Here is a 21,852-nt window from a genome sequence, read left to right as displayed (position 1 = left end):
GGGATACGCCCCAAAACAGACTGTGACTTAAATTCAGGTGAAACTTATACTCCAGATTTTACAGTAAATGTTTCCCTCCGACCAAATCTTATTTCTGCTGACCCTCAGTTATTTAACTTCTCACCTTGCTGCAGTTGCAGATGTAGTTACAGGTGCAGCAGTGCACACTTCTATCTGCAACCATCTATACTTTAGTTGTTAGAGGCCTGAAACTTCCGAGGACGGTGTGTAAGCTGGTTAAAGGTTAAGGTACTCTTTCTGTTTTTATCAGCGCAGGCCGGTGCTTCCAACTCCACCAGATATATTTTTAAAAAGTGCTTATCTTTGGTGCTTGAAGCTCAACCAGGAGCTTTTCATGTCAGTCCAAGTGTTGGAAGTACTCCAACTCCTTCAACTGTCTTCCTGTTGAAGCCCTGGACACCAGAAATAAAGCCTCCTCCTTCACTTCCTTTGGCACGGCTGTGAAAAAGCTTCACAGAGTATGAATCGGTAACATTTTGGAAACGTTCCCATAGTTTGGTTGGATTTCCTTTTGTTAAAGGTCAGATTCAAGTTTGGCAGCTGGAAATGTCACCCACTCCAAAAGTTACCTGAAGAGGAGGCAGGATTTTCAGGCCGGCACATGTTGACTGCTCTTCATGAAATGGCATTTGTTTCCAAAAGTTGACAGAGCAGTGCAGCCAGTGTTTCCAGGACGTGAAGTTGTGGTTTTATTTATTTATTAATTGCAGAAAGGGAAGGTGAAAGCACAGCGTGGTGGTTATATTAGCTTGTTGCCTCGTGTCAAAGGGCTAGGATAAGCAGAGGAAGGTCAGCTTCCCATTGACAGACAACAAGCTGAGAGTGCTGACTCCTGAGAGCTCGCCGAGGACAGAATGTGGAGAAATTAGCAGCGCCAACAGTGAGGAAAGGTCAGGCAGTCTTTAAAAGGTTGTTTCAGATCAGGGTCATGTAGAGAAAATGAACTAAGAGGGCTGGAGCCTGAAAGACTCCACACACTGTACACTCTATATGTGTTTTTCTTCTTCTCCACCGTGAAGACAAAAACAACAGTGTGTTAGTCTGTTGTAAAAGCTTCTGACTTCCTTCCCTCTGTGGCACATTTGTTCCCACTGAAGATGCACATCTTCAGAAATGGGTCGTAAATATGTAGCGTGGGAAGTGTCCTTAAATAACTTGGCACTTCTTTCTTCACAAACATCACTCCAACAGAAGGATATAAAGAGTATGTTGGGGACTATTTTCAGCCAGAAGAGAAAAGCCATATTGGCCACCTGTCTCATGCCAGCCTTACGAGAAAGTAAGTAATACTGTAAAACACTTTTAATGTTGGAATCGAATCATGAGAGATTTGCGAGCGTTGTGGCGTGCTCCCATCATCTGATTGTTCCGTGTGAACTGTAGATTAGACTCAGTCAGAGCTGTCTTCAGTCCTTTTCTTGTCTTGACCATAAACTGTATAAAATAAATGGACGACCTGACAGCTCCCAAAGGGTGAGGTCAAACCCTCTCTATCGCCCCCTGCTGACTGGCTGCAGTATAGCTCATAAAGCCCGCCTCCTCCATGTTAACAGATGGGACATGAGTCAAACTATAAAATCAAAATCCATTTTTCTCAAACATGGTTTCTGTCATTATAGTTAGTTCTTATCATGCTGATTTATGTCCAAGTGTTCATTTTTCTAACAAGTTTACTTTTGATTAGTTATTTGATGCTATAAAAAGGGGGTGTGACCTCATGATTGACAGCTCTGTTGACAAATCAGCTTTCTGTTCCTGAGTAGCAGAGTAGAGGAGGAACGGTGAGAGAAGACGTGACACTGAACTTTCCGTAAGCGTGAATATCTGCTTCAGACCGACACAAGAAGCTGCTCTGCTGCACACTGAGCCCACCTGAGGGCTCCAACACGTTTTTTTCCCCCTAACGTAAAGGTGTGTTTTGGGTAGAGGAAGGGGCGGGACCTCAATATTGTGGCTCCTTCAGCTGATCTTTACTGCAGACGAATGTGCAAGATGACAGCGCCCGCTCCGGGGGGGATTTTGTCTTCACTGTTGTACAATGAGAGGAGGCGGAGCCGCGTTGTCCATCTTTATATACAGTCACTGGTCTTGACATATCAATAATATCAAACATATTTCACCTTGACACAAGTTGTTAGTTTGTAACAACTAGTTGGAGCGCTCTCTGCAGCAGGATGCAGCAAACAGGGTAGATATACACACTGATGAGGCTGCAGGGAGGCTGCTGTCATGTCCTCCTAACTAAATGTGACTGTACAGTTGGACGCTCTCCTGCCTGCTGTTGGACACTGTGTTAGCATGCGGGGGGGGGGGTTAGCTCTGGAGAACCAGTGGCAGTTTAAAGTAGGGAGGAAGGAAATGCCTCACTAGCGTTCTGCTAGCATGTAATGCTCACTGCACACACACACGAGCAGCTGTGGCCAAAAGCTGCTGTGTTTCTGCTCCACTGTGTTTTTATGCTTGTATATTTCCTCCAGGAGCATGATGGGAAATAAACTCAACAGGAATCTAGTTAGTGTTGTAAACAATGACCCTGCAGAACACTCAGTCTTTGCAGAGTCTTACAGTCTGTGGCTTAAAGTTTCAGATGTGAGAGAGTGTCTTCTCATGACTTTTTTATTGTCAGCATTTTCCTTTATTGTTCAGTTTTTTATTAGTTTTATTTTATTGGCTTTAGTCCTGAAATATTCAATACTTTTAGTTTAACCACTTAAAGCACTTTGTAACTTTGTTTTTTTAGAAGTGCTGCATGAATAAAGTTTATTATCGTGATTACTTTCATAAGTGAGTATTTACCGCAGCAGAACGGTGTGTGTGAGATTGACTCAGAGTAAACCGTGGTGCTCGAGCTTATCATCATAATGGAGTCAGCCAGTGCAACAGTGTGGCTCATTGATGTGTTTTTAATGGGCTTGGAGCTTTATGGAACGGAGGAATAAGATATATCAGGCGGCACGCATGAATAAGATAAAGGCTTTGTTTGTTTTGTGTTTTTTAATGGGATCTGTTACCAGTAAGAACAGTGCAGAATATTACTGCCGTATTCTTTAACGAGGGATCAGAGAGGAATAATGAGGAGACACGTTTGTTTATATCTTTAAACATAAATGCACTGTGGAGCCGTATTCACAAAGCTCCCAGGTGCTGAGTATTACTTATGTTCTTTATATCTGTTTGTCTTCGAACTTCACCTTGAACTTTTATGGAGTGGGTTATGTTGGTAAAAGTCTCCCAGCTATTAATGTCCTGAGGAAAAGACACGCTGACAACCTGGAAGTCAGCTCGTATGCAGCTTTATTCGATTCAAAGCTGCAAGAAGAGGAAGTGCCATTAAATGCTTAATAACATTAAATGAATCACATGCTAATGATTAAATTGTACCAGACTGGATCGCAGCTGTGCTTCTCCCCCGACAGAGCACAATCAGACGTTTAACACTTGGTCAGAATTGATGGCTTTTAATGACACGTGTGTGCATTGAGGGACAACAGAGAAGCGTTAATGGATGATCCTTCTCGGTGTCGCAGATGGTGTTGGTATCAGCGTAATTGAAAAAACACTTGTGTTAAAACAGCTATAATTAACATTTTCAAATTAACAATGTATCAATATCAATGTGGAAATGGTGTCACGGAGAGAAGGGGGTCAACTCCGGAGAATTGGCAGCTAAATTTGCAGCTCCCCTTGGCTTCATGGAGCTTTTAAGTTTCAGCTTCATTGTAAAATAAACTGTTCTGGTTCTCTCTCAACATCCTCATGGGGATGTATTTGACCGTAGCACATGGCTGAACTAGGTGGTGGACATGGTGGAGCATTCAGCCATTAAAGACCCAGATTTGTCCTGGTGGAGACCAAAAACAGACGATGAACCGGCGGCGAGACATGAGGTTTAAATACAAGAGGTAACGAGGAGTGATTAGACACAGCTGGGGAGGAGACAATCAGGAGCAGGTGAGCACACGACGGGGGAAGGGACAGGACACAGACCTGAAACAGAGAGGGTGAGTGACCTTCAAAATAAAACAGGAAACACGAGGTTTGACTCTCGCTCCTCCAATTGCGTTGTGCAGGCGGACCATCTGTATTTGGTGAAAGCTCTGAAATCTTACACAAGCTCCCCAAAACCAAACAAAGACAGACACTTTCGCTGACTATTTGGTGAACACAGTTGAGCATTAAAGACCCAGATTTGTCCTGGTGGAGACCCAACACAGAGAAAAAAAAGAATAAACAAAGGAATTGTTTCCGTTTAACTGCTTTATGTTTATAGAAGCAACTTCCTGCTAACAAGTTCTCTGTATCAGTTGACGACATTGTGTTATCTCGTTATTGGCAGCGCTTCTTCGGCGCATACTGTTGCTATGTTATGAAGGTTGTCTGGCGGCATTTCCGCTTCCCTCGGTAGTGATGGTTAAGTCTGTATTAAGTCGCTCTGTGTGCTTAATATCTGCTTTTATTTAAGGAAATTTAAGAGAGAAAACCATAAACGTTAGAAAGTAATCGTGTCCTGGCGTTAGCAGCAGCTCTACACCTTGAAACTGAACCCTCGAAACATCGAAAGGATTAGCTTCACCTCCGCCATCGTTGTTACAAAGTTGATATCGTTGGTCCCGCCCCTTCTTGATTTTGATTGGTCGGTGAGGGAGAAGTGACGTTGACGAGCGCAGCGGTGTTCTAAAAGTTGATCTATTTTCAACTGAGAGACAAAAGGCATCCGACACCGAAGGCGTTTTGGCGCTGAGGACGCTGAACTGCGTTGGCGCAAAAGACGGCGTCAGTGGACACGGGCCCGAAAACAACCAGTTTTCCACAAACTTGATGGTCACACATGACATCATGCCACTTTAACCACCTCTAATGTTCCAGGTGATATTAGTGCATGTGCTTATCCATGAATATAGGACTCAGTGATGTTTTGTCAAAGAGAGATGCTGTGACTGAACCGCCATAAACGCTTAAAGACCTGTTCTAAATAATTCCAAAGCTGGGTCTGTTTTCATGTGAATATAACCACAGGTCTTTAAGGTGTTTGTGTATCATTTCCGTGTTGGAGATGCCTCAATAGATTTACTACCGACTAACAGAATATTGATCACACTGAATCTGACCGAGCTGCTTAATAAGAAACTAGACAGCGAGTGATGAAATATTAAGAGGAAAACTCCTGCGATTTACAGGAGGACTGCATCAAATAACAGGAGTCCACCATCAGCAGACAGTACATGTATAAACCACTGTACTCTGTGAGCAATAAAACAAACACTGAGCTAAACTCCTTCGTCCATCAAATTAGAGTTATCAGAAACGCTGGCTGGAGGTCCTGCTTTATTAGCCGTCATGTTTTAAGGTCACTGATAAACAGACAGGAAGGATAATTTTGATTTCATCTCGCAAATGAATTAAGTCGACAGATGAACTGAATTAATGGAGCTCACAGACGGATCAGCAACAACATCGGACTTGATCAGGCGAGAGTTCCTCTAATTGAGAAACTGAGCAGAAGCTTCTGACGATTCAAAGCAGCTGAATGAAATTAAGATGCAATTAGGAGCCAGTCCACTTATGATGTGTTTATTGAAGATCTATAAAGCGGAGGGTCTGGAAAAAGTCCAAATCTGTCTCCAATAATGTATTCATTAGCAGCATTTAATTACATCCTGCAGGATCCGGCACAAACCTGCTTTTGTGTGCTTTTATTATTTGTCTCTCCGTGAGTTCCTAAAAGACTCATTTGTAGCAACCATCAGGTCTGCACTGATCAGATGAGTTACAGTAAATGATGTAAATAGTTGTAAGCATTCAGATGAAACAAAATATTTGTATTTGGGCTGTTAAAGGAGAAGTTCGGTATTTTTAAACCTGGCCAATATTCTTTGTTGAAATGACTCGTATGAACAAAAACGTTACCGCAAACTGCAATATGGCTGCAACATAATCCCCAATCCATCAAAGTACGTCCACTAAAAGTGCTGGTTTTTACCACTGACAGGCTCAGAATGTTACTCCAGGTGTCCGACAAGATTCAGGGAAATGATCCCTGCAAAGATCATCCTGTTTTAAAGAGTAAGATCTTTTTTGTGTAACCATAAAGAGAAGTCTCGCTCTGAGATCTCGCGGGTGGTGCGATGTTACCTGAACAGGACGGTGGCAAAGTGAGTTAGAGTTGGAGAGAGGATTTGTTTGTTTAAGAGGACTGCCAGCAGGAATATGTTTCAAAAGCCGTGGCTGAATAATTACCTAATTCTGACGATGAAGATGAGGCATTTGAGCCACCGTCCTGTTCAGGTAACATCAGGTCACCACCCGCAAGATTTCAGAGCGAGACTTGAGTTTTTCCGGCTACACAAAAAGGATCTTACTCTTTAACAAAAGGACGATCTTTGTAGGGATCATATCTGTAATGTTGTCGGACACCTGGAGTAACGATCTGAGCCTGTCAATGGTAAAAACCAGCACTTTTAGTGGACATACTTTGATTGGGCACAATTGCCCCAGGGGATTATGTTCAGCCATTGCTGCCGTATCGCGGCTACGGCGGAGGACCTCTACTGGACCGATTCCAAAAGTTTTGGTTCCTATGAGTCATTTTGAACTTTGAAACTTCTCCTTCAAGAAGCAAAACCTTTTAACTGACTACAAAATTGTGAAAACATGAAACATTTTTTGATGTTTTTAATAAATGTTTTCAATCAAAGCTTCAACAGAAACAGAAAAAATCAGATGTAGGCAGTGAGACGTCTGGAACCTGCCTTATCCCCATCACCTTGGGCTAGCTGTTCAAGTATTTAATCATATTATAAAATTGTAATAAGTTAAAAATGGGTTAACCAAATATAATCCAATTTGACTCCATTTGTTCCCAAAAGTCGCCAAAACTTTCTCAATAGTTTTTGGATCAAAGGTCCCACTCAAAGTGTTTGAACAACACACGCTAAAGGTTTGATCCGGATTAAGAGAAAAGGTGGATTATGTAATCAGATTACTTTTTAACTTAACAACAGGGAATTTATCTGATGATGCTTTGCAAAAACGGCTCTAATGGAGCTGATCAGGATGGCTCAAGACTGGATCTATTAATCTTAAACATTCGGATCGAGCTTGATCTTGTTGCATACCGAAGTTTTGATCCACATAAAACCAACTGTCAAGTTTTTATCCCGTCTGGACGTCGATCTGATGAGATTATTCTGAGCCACTTGACCTCCTGCTGTGCGGGGTTATACTTCAGACCACCCCCAGCAGGACCTGCTCCTTCCTCTCAGCCTCACTGAAGCCAGGTGTCACTCTGAGGTAACATCCCCAGCATGATCACATCTTAACATTCTCATTTCCACTGAGAAAATAACATGGATTTGATCACAATGCAGGCACAAAGCATATAATTACCAGGACTAAATGCAGCAGGACAGCGAGCGGCCATGATGGTCATTATATTATCTGAGTGGCAGATTATGGGGTAGATGACAAGCGGCGGTGCGTTCAGAGGCTGTCTTTAAAGTCGTGCTGAAATGACACAACACACGCGAGCTGACAACTCGTGTTCGGCCATGAATTATTTTCAATGTGATATTCATATTTAATTGCATTTGCGTATGTGGCAATGATCTAAAGCACAACTTCCATTTGCATTCGCAGCACAGTGGTCAAAATGCAAAACACAGGCTGCCAACATTAGCATATTCCCCCCCCGCTGCATATTTAAAGAAAAAACATCTCAGGAAAATGTGACGAGAGGATTCGACAGAGTTCAGGACAATAACGCAGTAATAGAATAAATAATAGATTAGTCAAAGCTGACTTTTAAACTGGGCTAACCATTTAAAGCATACAGAGCAGACACAACGCTGACAGGTTTGCATTATTCATGCTCCACACACACACACACACACACACTGCTGCTGCAGAGCCTCCGACACAGAGCCAACCAGAGGCTGCGGTTGGATGTTTTTTGTTGTTCTTAAAGAAGTGAAGCGGAAATGTTTGAGGAATGATTCATGTGAATGAGAAGCAGCTGGCATGTCGGTATTTAAAATGGAAAATCATCCACACTTCTAAAGGTTTCTGTGCCGTCTTCTTGGACACTAATGACGGTCTAAAAACAGATAACTGAGTGTGGAGAGGTTGGTGTTCGTGTAGTTCTGCGTGTGGTTTGTCTAAGTGGTGTTGCCGTACCTTTACCTTGCATGTCTCCATGGTTGAACGTAGAGCAAACGTAAAGCAAACGCAGAGCAAACGTCACTCCGCTCAGGCGCTTCATTTAGCGGTGCTAACGACGGCTGCAGCAGGGAAGGACAACGATTCTCCGCCTGAGCGCCCGTGGTCGTGTCTTCGGCTCATGTTTGAGGTTTTTGTAATGAAGAATGTTCGCTCTGTTTACCGCGCACAAACTTCATCACAGCCTCCAAAATAAGTAGTTTGAATACTGAAGTATTTTTAAAAGGAAGAACTCCAGCACTTTAAGTCAAGTGATAATTGGACTGAGCAACTTTCACTTGTATTTGAGTAATATCTGCACTTTGACTCAAGTAATGAGTAATTGTGTACATTGTCCACTACTGGTACTAAATAAGTAATAACTATCTAACTAAAAATGTGACCTGTAAGGAAAAATACAATCAGATAACTGCTTCTAGTAATGAAGACAAAACCACTGAAACCAAGACCGAGTCATGACAAAGAGTGGAGTGTATCGAGACCGAGACAAGACCAAAACTTTGAGGGATCGAGACCAAGTCAAGAACAGACAACTGCAAGACCCAAACTGCATGACACACTAATAAATGCACCACACAAACCACAGGCACTCCATAAATTGATGCTAAATATCCACAATCCCAAAGAAACACACGCAGAAAACGATTTGGATTCCACTACATTCACCTCTTTCATTGATGACCTATGACCCAAGTTATTGATTGCATTTAAAGCAGGATACTTTGCATTGATTACAGTAATAACCAGTCAATGTGTTGATATCCACGCAGTTCTTGTAAAAAGCTGAGATAAAGATAAACGTGGGATTAATTCACTAATCCAAAAATCAGAAAAAGGCACCACTGATCTCACCAGCTGCACATCCGTGGTTGAAGTTGGACGAAGGAGATTAGTTTAGAAAAATAACACAACAGGCAATGACGCACTGTATGTAAAAATACATGTGAAAGTAATAATGTATGTCAGAGCTTCATTAACTCGCTGTCACTCACGTTAAAATGAAAAAATAAACAATAAAAACACCTTCGACAACATCTCATGCTTCTATGAACAACACAACATACAATTAAAGTCCGATATTAAAACTGTATTTATAAGTAATGTAAAAATGAATGTTGATGCAAAGCAAGAGAAAGGGAAGTCAAACAGCTGTGGAACGACGCTGTGATAAATGCGCCCAGGTTCAGTAAACACGCCGCACACAGGATCTCTGACTTCAAACTTTATATCTTTGTTATTCTGCTTTTCTCGTTCGGGTCAACGCAAAACACGACAATCTGCCAGAACGAATCAGTCAAAACAACGAGCATCCGTCCCCTCCGGCTGGATTCCTGCCCGCCGGTGTGAATGTCAGGGAACACAGAGATTCAGCACCATGGACAGAGGTTGTGACCATGTCAGGGAGCCTTCAGGGACGTATTACCTTAGATGCTTCGTGGTCTAAATCTTGTGTCAGTAATGACTGCACAAAATCACACAATACCATCATTGCAATGTATGTATTACATAACATTATTATAATTATGAGCTTCGGCTCTGATCGATTGATAATCCAAAGTGAACATGCATTTTGAAGTTTTTTGTTGCTGCATCGGTCAGGTGATCTCTCACCTGGGTGAGCTCCACTTGCATACGAACGCTGTGAAAGTTTACTTTTGGAATAAATCTAACTGCCGTGTATAAAACATTTTCATCGTGTCTTTAAGCCAAATCAATTTATAGCCCTGTCTTTCACCGCAGAGAAGAATCATTATCTGTGACTCATTAGTTATACATAGATGTGTTGTTTTCTTTGTAAATATTAGTGATGTAAACAAACATCTATCAGCGTTAGAGGAGATGATTTGGGTTTAGTTGCTGTGTATTTTTAGTCCCTGTCTTCAAAGGACCCTTCTGACTGTGTGGGCACCATATTGTTTACATTCAGACCACAGACTCGGCCTTAAATTAAGATAATGAGCCCCTGTGCTTCGTGGTTTATTGAAGTCAGTTACATAATGAAGTCATTTCTCTCTGCCTTTAGAGAAAGAGGCACCCCTGGAGACAATACTAAAATTACCGCCTCGCAGTTGTGCGTCTTCACCAGCTACTCAAGTTGCAGTTTCCATCCAGCCGTGTTACTGCGGCGGGGACAGGGGATATTTTTGTATATCAAACATTTTTGAAAGAATAAATACCCTCAAAACAAAAACAGTGGCTTTTTGTAGGGCAGCACTAAATAAGAGAGGTTGCACCACAATTGTTTACAGGACTGATTGATCGCGGAAGACATCGTTCTCCAGGACGGATACAAAAACAAAAATAAGTCAGATGTTATTAAATTCCCTCCAGGCGCTGCTTGGATCGCTTTAACAAGAATGGGACGGACGTAAGGTCACTGTGACCGTGACCTTTCACCTTTGACCACTAAAATACAAAGCGTTCATCCTTAAGTCTAAGTGAATGTTTGTGCCAAATTTCAAGATATTCTCTGCAGGTCTTTCTGAGATATTCAGAAGAATAGTCGCCAGAAAAGTGTTTTTCAAGGACATAATGATGTCAGAGTGGAGTTGACCTTTGACCTGGTTGAAAATGCTATTACTTCATCATGTTTTGCATTTAGACAGCTTTGTGAAATTGCGTCCTAATTACAGAAGAACTCTTGACTTGTTTTGAGAGACCACGGCCGACCTCGGATCACCAGATTCTAAGTTCATGTTTAATTCGAGTTGAGATTTGATTCTAAGATACTCCTGAGATATCAAAACGTCTACAGGTACACGGCTTTATCGAGTTTTTGCATTAAAAAAACTACAAGCACGGTTATAAAAAAATCCCTGTCTAAACGGAAACGCAAAAACACGACAGAAGCGCTGTCATGAGAACGCCACACCAATAGGCGGTGATACAACCCTGTCATGCAAAGAAGGAGAAGGATCACAGCCAATCAAATGTCTACCGGCATAGCCTTATGGCGGGCTGCAAGGGCATAGTGCATCCTGATAATGGACGAGTAACAGTACATATATGTGCAAACATGTAAAAAGTCCTGTTAGCGAGGTGAGAAGCATCACTGTTTTTGTCACGTCCGTCATTTTGCAAGGAATGTCGCCTCATTCGTGACACCTCACAAAGGTGATAACAGTGCACAGCCTGACGCTACGAGCCAAAAACGACGTTTACCCCGTCTACACGTCTCCATGGAAACAGAGTTTTACAAAAGATCCGTTTTCAATGACCTAAAACGGCGTTTGTGTGGACGAAAGGTCCAAACGCAGAGAAGAGTTTTGAAAAATACCCGTGACCGTGCGGACATGGCCTCACACGAATGGGACAGAAGGACAAACTGAAAACATAATTCTGTTAAAAGCATCGAAGGATAAAAAGTCAAATATGCAAGAAAGAAAGAAACAACGTGGACACGTGTTAAAGTACAGATATTAACAAGTATCCTGACATTTTGAGGTCATGACTGACAGTACGGTGACCATGACAAAGGTTGTAGTTACTGCTGAAAGAACAAATTAAAGTTTGGACTTGTTCTTTAAAATCTGATATATATATATTCTTTTTAAAGATTATTGTTTTGGGTTTTTTGCCTTTATTTATAGGACAGCTGAAGAGAGACAGGAAATGTAGGGAGGAGAGAGCGGGGGAGGATCGATCAGTGCGTTGAGGACGGTAGCCTCTTTATATGGGGCGCCTGCTCGACCACCTGAGCCAAACCAGCGCCGCGAAATTTGAATTTTGTTTTGATTTGAACAATAAAACAATATACATGACATTTGGGTGGAATATCTTGATAAAGCTTTCTGTGAGGAGTTTTTAACTGGTTAAGAAACAAACTGACCGATGCCTTTTTATGATCTACAAACGTATACGAGACCATCAGCGAGATGTTTGATGTTACCACTATAGTAACTGCTGATGCCTTCAACTGTTTCAGCCAAAAAGAAATACCCAAACAGCCTTTGATTACATTTTTCATCTGCAAAGTTTTCTAATGAGCTGATGTTCCAGATTTTTCTGTACAGAAATACTCACGTAGGATCGGATCAGCAGAAACATAAGTGCAGCGATATCCACAGGTGTCGCTAAATTTGACACAAAAAGAAAGTTTCTCCGAGCGTCGATAAATATTCTATCCTCAGATGAGAGCACATGCACCACTCTCATCTGTTAAAGGAAAATATAAACTAACTGCCTGCAATTTGCTAACTCAGTTTAGCATGGAGGCTTCAAACGTTTGTTGAAATCTAGCCTGGCTCTCGAATCATCACATCGTCTATTTTTGTCCCTTCCAAGTGTAAAAAAAACGATGCAATCTCAGAGCAGGTTCTGTGCTGCAGTATTTCTTGGACAAAGAAATATTTTACTTTCCTTTTTATCTTTGCTTTGCTGTGTTTTGTCATTGATAAAGTTTCGAGACACAACAGGAAGACTCGGCCCACACTGTCTGCTAAATCCTGCCGTCCTGTTTGAAAGTCTGTCTGTTTAAAATGTGTCTCTGCCGCACAGCCTCGTCTGATGTCTCCTCCCAGCACGGATTGAACAGGTGCCTGAAAAACTTTCCCCCAGCCAATTTATTCTCCCAGACATCTGCTCATGGGTGCAGCAGTGCCAGTTTCTTCCAAGACACTTCGCACATGAACAGAGCGGCTTGAATTCAGCCTGACAGCGTTCACAAATCCAGGTCATGGAGGACGCGGGAAAGTAGAGTTTCACTGAAGTAATAGGCTGAATAAACTGTGTGACATTAACCCCGAAAACATTCAACTTTCCCAAAAGTAAAGTTAGAACAAGCGAGACTTTATGTGCTTGTTTCAACACTACATTGACTCTATATGCAGAAGGTGTGTGTTAATTTTTAACTGGAAGGAGGCCAAATGGAAGTTAGGCAGAAGAGAAACATGTTATACGATAACAAATCAATAAATGAGACGTAGTAGACGAACATATTCAACCAACCCTCCCACTCGTTCCCTGCATTTCTCTTCTCCTTGGGGATGCAGGAGGGTTTGCGCGGCTTTCCACCAAGATGTGGAGGAACCTGCCAGGAGGGAGAAAGTTGCCAGCTTGGGGGAACTACCCGTCTCTAGAGAAAATGTGTGACCACAAAAGCCCAGTTTTCTCTGGCGTATCGAAATGGTCCGATCACATCCGCTGATTTTAATTATTGCATTTTTTAATGAGTTTGTACAAAACGCAGTCACGATGAGGCTTTTTGTGCACTTTAGCCAGTGACTGTGTTTCTTGTAAAAATGTGAAACCAAACCCCCCCGGACCGGGCGCTGCCGTCTTGAGCATTTGTATCCAGAGTGTTTGCAGAGATCGGCTGGTGGTCCCGCCCCTTCCTCTCCCCAAAAACACACCTTCACCTTGTGTCCTTGCCGTGTTGGAGCCCTCAGGTGGGCTCAGTCTGCAGCAGAACAGCTTCTTGGAAAGTTCAGTGACTGTAGTGTTAGTGTTAGTTACGTCTCCTCTCATCGTTCCTCCTCTACTCTGCTACTCGGGAACAGAATGCTGCAGGAGCCACATTTGTCAGCAGAGCTGTCAATCATGAGGCCACGCCCCCTTTTTATAGCATCAAATGACTAATTAAAAGTAAACTTGTCAGAAAAATGAACACTTGGACATAAATCAGCATGATAAGAACTAACTATAATGACAGAAACCATGTTGGAGAAAAATGTATTTTGATTTTATAGTTTGACTCATGTCCCATCTGTTAACATGGAGGAGGCGGGCTTTATGGCCTGTACTGCAGCCAGTCAGCAGGGGGTGATAGAGAGGGTTTGGCTTCACTTTTAGGGAGCTATCATGTCAGTAATCTTTAATAGAGTAAATGTGGTTTTAGCCGACACAGTGTGTTTATAGATACTGATATTTAAAGATATAATCTTGAAGTTCTCAGTTTTGTTCTATTTAGCGGCATCTAGTGGCGATAAAAAAAGTATTGCGGACGCCCCAATTTAACCAGACGTCCACGGTCGGCTCCGGTTGTAACTCTTGATTTTCCTGGCTGACGGTCGCTTTCCTTTTCAGGCTGTTTGCTTCATCTGAGCGTCGAGTTTGTTTCTTCTTCTTTGGATTTTCACTTCTTGTTGAAGTTGTATCTGTAGTCATCGATCTTTTCTTTGTTTGTTCAGCCATAGTAGATTACTGTTTACTCACAATGCTTACAGAAACCAGAAGTGCAGCCGCTTAGCTCTGCCTACCCTCTCTGGCAGACCAACCTGATGGAAAACGCGTCACTAACTGGGCGCTGCTTTTGATTTTGTCCGCGAAAGTCGCACCAAACACCCAGTCTGTAATACTGCAAATGCAAAGTCTTTCATCAGTGGGCCAGAGGCTCAGTCACCACTGTGTTACCTCATTCGGCGATAGATAGAGACTTAACATTTATTTTAATGAAAATCTTAAATCTTCTCACTTTAAAAGCCTGACTGAAGAGAACTTCCTTAATTAAGATTTTTTTACTCTCCTTCTTTGGCAGCATTTCCTGTTTTGATTGCAGAAAGTTTCAGACATGGCTCTGCTGTAAGAAAACTCACTGCAAATGCAGATAATTCAATCATTTGTTCATTAAGGCAAACGAGCAGGCAACAGCTCTGCCACACTTATCATCTACAACTCATCATCATTAACAACCTTTCTCTGCCATTCTTGTGCAACCACCTGGCTAGCTTTAGCATGATGCAGACTGGCAGGTAGATAAAGGGCAGGTGGGCCATCCAACGGACGGTGTTATTAAAGGACGACCTCAGACATCAGATCTTTCCCTTTTCATGTCAGAGTATTTGATTTAGTGATCTACTGATATGTAAAGAAGATAAATAAGTTGGCTTTGCTTTGAGCCTCCGTTTGTCTGTCATCATGTCTGCCATGTTGTAAATTGGAGGCCAGGGATTTTTTAATGATGCATGCAAAGCTGATTTATTTTTAATATCAAGGTGGAAGCTGGAAGGTTCCTCCCCCCTCAATGTCCTACTGCTAACTGGATGTTTGTCTATCTGTTTGTCTCGACACATCTCTCTCTCTCTCTCTCTCTTTCTGTCTTTCCCTTTATCCCACTTTCTCCGCCTGCTTCTGCTCCGTTTTCTGCCCATTAAAAGGAGGTTTTTCTCGCCACTGTTGCCAAGTACTTGCTCATGGTGGACTAATGTTGGGTCTTTGTAAATAATATACCATAAAGTATAGACCTGCTAAGTGTCCTGATATAAACACAAACAGATTGATTGACTGATTTTGGACAGATTCCAAAGTCTTTGTAAACAGGAGGTTATTTCTGATGCAACGTTTCGTTCCGTTTCTCGTCTGGTTGGTTGAATAGCTCATCCAATCATCTGAAGTCTGGTTATTTGGCTCAGCCTGAAATGTTGGCATGCACGAACCATCCTCACTGTTTAAACCGGAGAGTCTCTCTGTATGACCAGCACGCAGAGTCAGCTCAGGAGACTCCTCTAACAGAGTTACAATATGTAGACGTATGAGTGGAGTGCAGTCGGAGGGTGCGGTGGTCCCCCCGGTGTGCAGACGCTCTGATAAATATTGATGATGGAAGGCAGGCCTGTTGACACAGCGAGTGGCTGTGACACAGTTACAGCTGGCAGGGAGCTGGGGAGAGCTGCACTCCTGGCACTCATCATTCTCACTGAGCGCTGCGAGTGCTGAGCTGTGCAACAAACCCTCTATTAGATCACACCAACACATAATGAAATCAATCTCTATTTGGGCCTGCAATGTAGGCAGTTTCTATACATGTAATACGCGCACAGTGTGTGTCTGCATTAAATGGAGCTCCTTTAAATATGTTTGATATCAAAACGCTGGTGAATCAGCTTTTACTGCTTGATCAACAAAAGAGCGAGAACTTTTTTTTTATGGAGTAAAATAACTTCATCTGTTGAACTAACTGTCGATTCATTTTCAAGCATATAAATGTGGAGACGGAGTGCGAATGGAGGACACGTCAGAGCTCTGCAGTCAGGAGAGTACAGACCCGGCCTGCACAGGAAGACAGCTCTGGGTGCTGACTTTATTTTACACACGAGCAGGTGATAATTATGTACACGGTGAGGAACAGATACTGAAGTATCCATCCCTGGAGTCTATCCCAGCGGTTGTTGTGCAAGAGGCAGGGTTACACTTGGACAGGTCGCCAGTCAATCACAGGGACAGAGACAGACAACCTTTCACGCTCACACTCACACCTACGGGCAATTTAGAGTCACCAGTGAACCTAACGAGCATGTCTTTGGACTGTGGGAGGAAGCTGGAGTACCCGGAGAGAACCCATGCACAGAGAGAACATGCAAACTCCACACAGAAAGGCCCGCTACGGGCCGATCAGGCAGAAGGCCCGCCTCTCCTTTCATCCGATTGGACAATGAGACAATGCTTTTCTGCTTTGGGTTGGAAGTTTTTTCGACTCGAGGTGCTCAGAGCGTTTCCTCAAAAACGCGAGGCGGTCTGCAACGCAAAAGCTGCGCGCAAAAAGCGTCCTCACTGAAAACAACTACAAAAAAGCCCCCAGCTGCTAGAACGCCTTCTGTCTGATCGGGCCCTACGTCTGCACCAAGATTCGAACCAGGAACCTGCTAACGTAGCTGTGAGACAACAGCACTAACCACTGCACCACCGTGCAGCCCAGATACTTAATCATGCAACACTGAATAAGAAATCCAAGATAGCGAGGTAAAAGGATTTAAAAGGCTTTAAACCAGCAGTGATTAATACACCTGGTAAAAGTTGTTGATGTTTTATATCAAAATACTGACAGTCGTCTTTTACTGCTTTAATCAAGAGTGAAAATATGTCGAGTCGGTTTCTGTTTCAGAATTGAACATTCTGCTAAATTAAAAAAATAAATGTTATACAAAATACTTTTATAATCAATGAATATTTCTGCTTTTCATTTAAAAATCTCTCCAATTACTCCGAAAGCAATGCCATCCATTTGTTTCAAACGCTGCTCAAACTGAGCCTGATAATCAGACTGAATTATCGCTTGGTTCCACTTCACTGATGCTCTGAACAAATCAGACATGTGGGCGACAATTCAGAATTTAGCAGCCAGGCTTCTACAAACCAGGTCTGGACAGGAAGTATTTTTGTCATTCGTTCAGCCTTTATTTGGTGCTGGCATTAAAGGTGTCGGCGGTCTTTTGCATGCAGACTGTGCGCAGAAGCCAGTAAAGGGCAGAAATGTTCAAATTATAATTACATGCAGAGTAAGAAAAAAAAGACACTCAAATATGCAAAAGAGAAACGAGAAACACGAGGTGAAAAAGTAAAAGGAAAGAAAAGGCTTCAAACCAGCAGTAAATCATTTAAAACGCAGAGTCAAAGCCTACTTAACCCCAACAGAGCTGTGATGTAAGCGATGTGCATCCAGGAACACAAGATGAGTTCTGCAAAAACTGTTTAATAAAACATTAAAGAGAGAAAAACAAAGCTTTAAGATGCTTTGCTTCAATGAGAGTTCACCAAACATGTCAAGATGATACCAAGTTTGACTTTAAATGGTTCACTTCAGCTGGAGGAGGGTTAAACACAATCACTGTATTTATCATCCAGGGTGCACTTACTGTCCATCGCTTTCAACGGCCAGCCACACTTTTCTTCAAATGGTGAGCTTATTACGAGACTGAATTCAAAGGTTAATCCTGCTGCCACACATGCACATGTTCCACACAAGAACACTAACACAGTCAAGTCAAGCTACGTTGCTATCTGGAGTCCCAAAGACTTTAAGGCAATGGGGACACTTTAGCATGAAACAAGAGGAAGCTAACCACTGACCAGTTTGAGGAAGACTTTAGCGAAGCATTTCTGTATCATGGACGACATAAAGGTAAGGTATAGAAGTAATTTTAGATGCATTTTTTGTTATATTTGTTTAATTTCCCTTTTTATTTAAAGAGCAATCAACAAATCAAATACTTAAACAGGAAAAATAATCATGTTTCGTTGGACGTCAGAGGCCTGTCAATAGTCGAACCTGCCCGTCTATACCTGTGCGCAGTATGCCATGCCCGAGTCTTCACGTGCTAAAGCTAGCTACAGTAGCAGGGAAAGATTGTTTGCTAAGGGTAGCTATGGCAACAATAGGCTGTGCCCCCCTCCCCCAACCCTCCCTCTTGAACCTGTCCATCATAAGTGAGGCAAAGCGTGTGCATAAGCGTCTTAAGCATTGCTCTGGTTGGATAGTTTCCAGATGAAGCTAACTCTCGCTAATAGCTAAGCTAAGTTCTCTACCCGAGCTCTGAGCAGAAGTGTACGCATTGGCATATTTATGACACTGAGACAGGGATGTATTGTAACACATATTGTGGTATTGCAAGCGCTCTCCTCGGCTCCATGTCGTTGCCCGTGAGGACTGAGGTTTGTTACCTCCAATGATGCGCAGTAGTTCACCGGGTTGTGTGTTTGAGCCTGCTGGTTGGGACTTGCCTTTGTGTGTACCAGACGAGAGTTCTGCTCAGTCTATTGAGGCTGTTGGATGTCGTATTACTTCCAGGGTGGTGTCACAAATCATTCACTCATCCATTACTACCTGCTCCCTAGTTCTATGCTGAGGACTACATAATGATGCAGTGTTGCTTAAGTCATACATGTTTTATTTAAATCACAACATTATTGTTGTCATTAAAACATGTTTCCTGCAAAGCGAACAATAATTTCGTGTGTTTCTTCGAGGCGGTGGCGGTTTCTCGTGTGATCCAGCTCAGCAGCAGCGACCCTGCAGATGCCGCCTCATTCACTCGAGGGAACAGCTTGTTTACAAAAGCTCTGCCTCTCTGTGCCTTTGGTGTTGTTACGCCGAGATTCGATTTTTTATTGTTCAAAGAGGTCTCTTATTGCCATCAGGGTTTATATCTCATCACAGAAAGACATCAAAGGGAGATGAAGCATTCTTGTGATTCTTTAGAGTGTGCCTCCTGGAGGAAACCAGCTCCATCTCTCGGGTAACAGGGACTCCTGAAGATCTTCTTCCTCTATGGGCTACTTTTTTTCCTTCCATGCCTGCGATTGCTTTGCTTTGATATCTTTTGTGCCGTATCACTGCGTTAAAGGGGAGAATACAAGTCGTGGGAAAATGAAAGTGAAAAGTAGCCACTGTATTTAAGCACAATGCGAATGAGCTGCAGATTGTGTCGACTCAAAGCCCGATTGTGAGGTTGATGTGCGTAGAAACTGTTGTCTGATGTGCAAATGAGACGAGCTCATAGATGGAAAACAGTCGAACACGAGTGAAGATGAAGATGTTAGAACAGAACACAGAAGAAGGACAAATTCAGCTTTCACAATAAAACCTACAGATTAGGATAAATCATCTGAAATATCTTCTCGTGTATTCGAGGTATTTTCATGACAGGCATGTCCTTTAAATTGTATATACCATGGTTTTAGTGATAACATGGCTTTTCTAAATTTATTGAAATATTTCCGCTCTCTAAAAGACATAACTGATCTCAGGAGGCAGGTTCTGGAGCTGAGAAACAGATCCATTGTGGATGCGTCGAAGACTGCAGTTCCTTGAATGGCCACTTGAGGCTGGCTCAAAAATGATTCAATTAGGCCCCATATTAAAACATTAAAGCAGAATTATACAAGTTTGCAGGGCAAACAAACAGTTTTGGTTTCTTTAGCTCAGAGGTTCCCAACCCCCGGGTCACCGACCGGTAACGGGCCTTGGGTCGTTTACTACCTGGCCCCGAAACCAAATAGGTGTCTGTGACATTACAAACAATCGGGGAGTCAGAACCGTCGCATGGGCTGTGTGAAGTGTGCAACCGCACAGGGCCTCGCGCCTCTAAAGACACTTCAAAAGTTGCCCAATTCGGCAGGAAAACGGCGGACCTGGCAACCCTGGCTTCTCATCCCATGACGTGATATGAAACTTTGTTTGATCGTGAAGCATGATGCTCCTCTCCAGCTCTGTGTTTGTCAGTGAAATATATGAACTACAGAGCATATGGACATGTGACAGCATGGAGACAGAGTTTTAACTGTGCACGGAAATACGGACAGATCGCGACACTCTATGCCAGGCACAGAGCATGAGAAACAGCTTGTAGATCACACTCTGAATCATCTCTCTGACCCGCGCTGTCTCGCTAGCTCATCGGATCATCCCGTATTAAAAACTTTGATGAAGTTTCCTTACTGAATAAATACAGACACGATCGCATGCATGTCAATGAGCAGAGCGGATTCCCAAAGATCGGGAGGAATACCTTGAAATTGCTGCAATGGCATTGAAGACATTGTTGCCAAAGTACTACACTCCACCAGTCCGTCAGAAATATTATTGCTCCTGCTGGCCCGTGTAGTCAAAAAGGTTGGGAACCACTGCTTAAATATAATTTTAAAAAACTGGGGGGTGAATTATTTTTACAACCTAGCAGTTTAAATTCAATTGATGCTTAAGATTCTGCGTGATTACAGGCTTGGTTGTTTTGGGAGACATGTGTGTACAATCAGCGCTCTGCTGGGTGTCACTTCAGCCAATTCAGTCACTAAACATTAAAATCTTTTGTGTTTGTTACGTTCACCCTCCGCTCGCTCTCCCATCTGAGGTGTTTGCCCAACCCCCACTCCTCTTAAGCTCCACCCTCTCTTGTCCAAATATGGTCACTTCTGGTTCCAAACCACGATGGCAACAACCACAATGAGTGATGTCATGTTGTCTACAGACACTTCTTACATAAAGTCTCTAGGTGACTCTTTCCCAATGTTACAATGACGTTAACAGTTCTGGTGAATCTTAGTGGTGGAAAACATTTAAATACATATATTATACAAGTATTACACGTGCAACCAATTTAAAGGTACTCCTACTGTTCACTGGTTTTGTTACTACCTTCACATTCATCTTAATAATTGAAAACATATCCAACAAATTAATTATAATAGTGTTACATCAATACGACTCCGGGGGGAAGTTGCAAGCTGCCAAGCAGTCTATATATAAATAAATTAAAACATTTAGCATCTGCAATATTAAAGAGATGTACATTAATTCATCAATAATCATAAGTCAATAATATAATATTTATGATCCTGACATTGGACATTCTGCTGAATGAGTACATTTACATTTGCAACTTGGAACCATTGTACTGGCAATACTGGACTTTTACTAGCATTTCTACAGCAACCATTCAATGGAGGGTCATGAAACTTGGTACACAAATAAATGTCCCCCTAATATTATATTGTTCTAAGTTTGGTGTTCGTCTGACTTTTCATCCAGCCCATCATTGGGTCCAAACTCCACTTTGTTTGATACTTTGGTTTATGACTTACTTCCTGCTAAACCAGGGACCTTTCCTTCAGCTTGGTTTGGGCTAATTAGCAAGCGTTAGCATGCTAGCAAGAAAAAAGGATGATTGTGAACAAGCATTAAACACCTACCTATCAAACATCAGCATCTAAACAGCCTTATTGTGCCCGGATAAGCATGCTAATGTTAGCATAATTCCTTATGTGAAACAGGAAGTAGTTTTGGATTGCAGGCCCCACATTTAAAAACTTTAATGTCCTCTGGTCTCCTGGGCAGATTGCAGGGAAACTTACTGAGCACATTCATTGTCACTGTTTAATTATGGTATTGTGGCTGTTAGGGGGACT

The sequence above is a fragment of the Semicossyphus pulcher genome, unplaced genomic scaffold (assembly GCF_022749685.1).
Source record: "Semicossyphus pulcher isolate SPU_LCO1_2020_fin unplaced genomic scaffold, fSemPul1.0.p SCAF_15, whole genome shotgun sequence".
Classification (NCBI taxonomy): Eukaryota; Metazoa; Chordata; class Actinopteri; order Labriformes; family Labridae; genus Semicossyphus; species Semicossyphus pulcher.
This window is presented reverse-complemented; position numbering follows the sequence as displayed.